Raw genomic sequence first — 6,012 nt, 5'->3', positions numbered from 1 at the left:
CCAAGAAATTAGCATCAAATAGTTTGAACTCTTTATTTTTAAGGTTCTCGTAAATATGCAGTTGAAGAGAAGAAATCTAAAAAATGTTGCAAATTAAACCACCACTGACAGGCAGGGAATGCTATTCTTGGTCCTGCTTGCATGTAGATGCTTTAGTAACTAGAAGAGCGCACTCAGTAGAGTGCAGATCGCCGCCAGGTGTGTACAGTCAAGGTGGCAGCGAAACTAACAAAAACAGGGATTTATTCATCTTGATTTGTGCCCCATGGAATTAATCTGAAGACGAGACCAAACTTTTCTATGGATGTCAGTTTTTGGGCCACAACAAAGTCCAAACTGTGGCCTACAACAGACTCAAGAAACCTTGTTTTTAGCCCAGCTGATTGCCAGAAATGCCTTTTGCTGTGTCGTAACGCATATCGTATAATGGTGACGACTGCTGAAAAGACGAGAGTCTAAGCTTTACTATGATTGATGGAGAGCTTGTTAATCCAAAGTGAAGAACCTGTCAGGAGACCAGGATGTGTTACGCAGGAACATTTATTGAGTCTCGATCGAGGAGAACAGAGTTACAGTACAAGTGAAAACACTGTGCAATACCACTCAATTCTGCGGTCTACCTCTGGACAAGAGTATTTAAACCCCTCAGCAAATCCTTACCGTTACTACCCCCAAATAAGGTTATTCTTCACTCATCTATGCCTCTACTGGTTATTGAACTATGAACAAGACACCATGCTGACTAATGTTAACTGAAGTCACCTAGTCTGTACACAGGTCACTTGCTATCCATTCTACAAGGAAACCTGTCTGACCCTTTGCACAAAGCATAGCATATCTCCACCCAACCTTGATTACCCTAGGACCCAGCCAGCCTTATCAAGACAGCTGCTTACCCCAGTCAACCTCAGTAGACAGAGAGATGAACTGAGACAGGTCGTGACCTACTGCTTCCAGGATAGAAAATGACCAGAGAATGACCCTGGGAACGCAAATATTTCCCCCATGATTACGATAAGCTCATAAGGAATCTTTTCAATATTTATTTTAATTCACAACAAAATCCACTCTCAAGGTACCGAAATTAGGCACTGATTGATCTAACATGACAACGAGGCATGATTGGTTGTCCCTAATGGACACAAGATTCAAAACTGAAGCAGCTTTTGATCATTTGCGACACCCCTACTGGATGGTCAACAGGATTGAGGAGTCAGCAGTCAGTGGCGTTATAAAATAGTTTTTTCAAAAATCTTTGAGCATACAGTCATAAATGTGCACAAAAAATATTAAGCTGATGGGTCCAGTAGTATGTGAGATTAGCTGCGGACAAATACAAACATATGATCCTCTCCAGGTTTAAAACCAGCAGAGATTATAACTACTGAGCAGCTACATTCATGTAAGATTGTGAATGAGAAGAAAATTTCCACTTTGCTAGCCTCACATTGTGTAAATAAAACTGCACAGAACAGAAGAAGTACCAAACCCAGAGTTAAATTTCATCACATCCCTTTAAATAAACACCACCAAGATTTACAGATATCTGTAAATAAAAGCATCATGGTGAGAGGTGGCCACTACTGAAGGGACCACTGTTTATCTTAAATTGGAGCCCACAGAGTTCACACTATTTTGTTGTGATTTTCTTATAAATGAAATAAAATGACTCTTATATTATATATACATTTATATGAAAAAACTGCATTTAGTTTTTTCTAAAAGAGGTTGCAGGCTACTCATGACATTATTATTGTTACTTAAGCTCACATATTAAGGCAAAAGACCTAACGCGATTTTCATCCATGAGATTAGGAAATCAGATTCATTTAACATAACATATACTATCTATACTAATAGCAGTGGTGTGTACTAGTGTATATTTAACACAAACTTGCCACAAAAGATTGAGACTAAAAAAAAAGGTAAAAAGATGCAAAATGGTGGAAGGATTTAGGCAACTAATTTCTGCATTGATGAGACCGACTCTTTGGCAGCAGTCAATACTGTTATTGCTCAACATTCCAACATTATAACATCCATTTCCTACCTTCAATCTGCAAAGCCCTCACATATCAGTATTTTTACATCTGCAGAATCCAGTAGTTTTGGACGTTGTTTCACAACAATAAAATCTGATATTATTGACTGCAGCCAAAATGTAATTGAGTTCCAGGTACGGTATTGCACTGCATGCCGACACAACCAAGAAGTTAATGTGAGATTCCTTAAGCTATACTGACAGAAAATCTTTACACAGTCACTTGCTAATGATGCCACAGCGTGTTACTGATTGCAGTCTCTGGAGGTGAGCGAGCCAAGATTACAGACTCTGTGAGGAGCCAGGGGCGATGTCTCCGCTGATGAGCTACACTATGTAACCATGTATGAATCAAGCCTGATTTACATGTTGAATAATGATAAATTAATATGCAAGTTTTTATCTGACTATAGCTAACATCAATCTATGAGTTTGGAGAGTGCACTGGCTTTGTACAGTGTGGGGACTTTTACGGACTCCTCTAAAGTGAAACTCTTTTGAAGTTAGCACTTACTGAAATTAAACAACCGGAATATGCAGTAGTTAGCCTGTACTGCAAGAAAAAACTCCCCTCAGGAGAGTTTGACTGTAGCCTAAATTCAAATATGACTGAACTAAATAATTATTCTTTCAGCTGATAGAGAAACAACAAACATATGTGTATTTCAGAACCAGGTTGAATTCTGTATTTATGAGCGGACTTCGATGGCCTGAGCTTGCTAGTTATCTGCTCCTGTACAGAGTGAACAGGTGGTTGATTTGCTCAGTCTAACATGTCTTCATCCAGCCAGCATATTGCAGTGTGAGCGCACAGACCTTTCATTATTATCAAATTTGGCAACACAGATCAAAGGAAAAAAAAATAAACCAAAGAAAAGAGCAGCTTTGCTGTCTTTGATGATGAAAGCAAGCATCCACAGATGCGCTGTAGTCTAAATATAGCATTTAATCATGCTATTTCTGATTGTGGCATCTGTTCAGATTATATATTGCATGGTGAGAACATATATTTCGTCAGTGTCTTGATTAGAGCCCTTCTTACACAGCATGTTTCTATATAAAGGGGACATGCATATACAGTATTTTTTCTGTACAGCTTTTTGATAAGTCCTGCTTTTATTAGATTTTCCAAGACATGACTAATATAACAAGTACAAAAGTGACTGGGTTTCAACTATAAAATAGACTACAGAAATAAGAGCTATAGAATGTGCACAAAAAAAATGTACACTGGAAAATATCTATAACTTTAAAGACATCCCTTCAAGATCCACTCCAGACATGTTCATGACATATGAAAATAATCTGCTTTGAATAATAATTTGTATCATCAGATATGTTTTTTCTACCAACAAGTTTGATTACCTAGTTAGAAATTCTTTAAATGACATATCCTCCTTCTCAAAAAATCCAGAGTCTACGCATATATAAATAATTTTCATTTTAAAGGTTTAACTGCTGGACACAAAATGTCTCCTACTTCACTGAAAAGTCCATTCTCAGTATTTGTGTACTGGAGGTTTCAAGTTTCCACATCACTGTTGTGTAAACTGCATACTGGACCACGATTGGCTCTAAACTTGTGATGTCACAAATCCTGCTCGTAGGTACACGTGTGAAACTCACATTTAAAGTGAGCAAACTTTCCTCCTTTAGCAACCTTTTTAAGATGAAAACAGCCTTCTAGTGTCAAACTCTGCACATAAATCATTCTGCTCAGTGAAGCTAAAGCATCCAACTGAAGCAACAAGAGGAGAAACATACTTTTGACTGGAGGACGACTTTTAAGGTCCAGTGTGTAATATGTGTGGTATTTAGCGGCCTCTAACGGTGAGGTTCTAGATTGAAGCACTCCGCCGCTCACCCCTCCCCTCCCTAAGACTTTGGAGTGATTCCAGAAGCTACAGTGGCCTTCAAGGACAAGAAGCTATTTGCTGAAGAATGCATCGTCCACAACTTCAAGCATTTCTAACAAGTCAAGCGATGAAGTGAAGATGTATTTAATTATTTAGTCTATAATACTATAGGTTATAGCTCACAAGTAAGATAGCAATTATGAGTGTTTTATTGTTTTGGTAGTACAAGCTAACATTAGCAACGTCATGCTAAACAAAACTTACGTTATTTTATTCTAACGTTAGGCATTATTGATAACAAGATAGCGTTGGCAGGATAATGTTACATATTCTATTATCCGTTTGCAGAGTCAAGTACCGGAGGTTAGAGGAGGAGGAAGAGGGCGAGAAAGAGGGTGAGTTAGCGGTTCTGCTGCAGGCAGGGCCAGGCAAGGGAGGAGAGCAAACACCGGCACCGCGGAAGCAGGGGAAGAGGCTGGAAACCCTCCGAAGGGACTGAAGCGACTGAGGTTTGTGACGTTATTTATACAATTATTTTATCATATTCCTACCCGTTCTGCACGATATTAAAAATGCCAATACAACACAAAGTGGTATTTACATAGCAGCTCTGTGCTTTACTGACCATTACTGTAGTCTGTATAGTTTGATGTGTTATCAGTGTAATGTGAGTCAGTAGCCCCTTTTACACAGCCCGTTCAAAGCGAGAATACTGCGCCTGTAATCTGCCTCACTGTATAAATACAATATAGGAACAGTATCGAGCAGCAATATTTTGACTTTCTTTAAAAATCCTGTTATTGTTGTGGACATGTTTGGGAACACTGGACAGCCTACAATCCATATTCTGCACTACCATTACCATATTTCCAACATATTATGAAACTTATAACCTAGAAAGCCTTATCTGTGTTTTTCCTGTGTTTTATTTTTTCAGAAACTTCTTGAAGAGATGACCTTGGAGGAGCACAGGCAGCTTACCAGTGAACTGCTTCAGAGGCAGCCAGGGTTCATTTTTGATGCCTTGATGATGCATCAGTGCAGGCATGGTGTCCCACTGTTTGCTGGAGTGCCAGGGGTACCATGGTGTACTTGTAGTAACTGTACAGACATGCCTATGGACCGGGAGAGGAAATGCTGTGGCCAGTACCCTGCAGATTGTGTAATAATAATACCGCGCTTCTCCCAGTACTGTCTTGAAAATGCTTTTTATGCATTCACAGGCGGTACTGGGAGGACATTATGGTATTTGGTAGTATATGGTACTTTATGGTATTCCTGGCCAAACCAGGAAACCTGGGGATGACAACCGGGAGTACCGTTATGCTGCCTATAGACATTTCATCTATTGACAGCATGGCTCTTTAGGCCAGGGAAACTGACTTGTCATCCCCAGTTGCTGTGTTTGGAGGATCAGGGATAAGTTCCCTGGTCCTCCAAAGACATCACACTGGTTTCACACCTGGCCTCTGAGTTTCCCTCCAGGTCCTCTGGAACATCCACACAGTATCTCAGGTACTCACACACCTGCCTGTTCATCATCAAGGCATCAAATCATCTCATATTTATTTGTTACATTTCTGATATTTTATTTATTTTATATTTGTTCTATACATTTTATATATTTATATATTTTCTGGATAATTATTAAACTTTTTGTTAATATATTCACATTTGTTCAACTTAAATGTGCAAGTTTACCAAATAAAAGATATTCATCAGATGTGCTGTGATAATTGCAATGATAAACATATAAATATATACTTATACAATGACAGTATTTCCCTGCAGTCAGTATATTGTCATTACCACTTCCACCATTAATTTATATTGTCATTATTTATTATATTATATATATATGAATATTATATATTAATATATTTATAAAGCAACATAAAACAGCAGTGAAGTTGGAATACCACTGATCCTCAGAACAGGGCACTGTAGTACATGTTATGGATTAATTTTCATTGCCACTTCAGGTTATGTTAACTGTAATTCACTAAGAATAATGTAAATAAAATAATTGTAATAAAAATATATTTTATTTAACAGAAACATTTTTGGACATCCTTTTCAATCTGGACAATAAAAGGATAACATAAACATGCAGCT

Source organism: Thunnus maccoyii, chromosome 13 (genome assembly GCF_910596095.1).
Source record: "Thunnus maccoyii chromosome 13, fThuMac1.1, whole genome shotgun sequence".
In the NCBI taxonomy this organism is placed as follows: Eukaryota; Metazoa; Chordata; class Actinopteri; order Scombriformes; family Scombridae; genus Thunnus; species Thunnus maccoyii.
The sequence above is the reverse complement of the archived record's forward strand: the minus strand, read 5'-3'. Positions refer to the sequence as shown.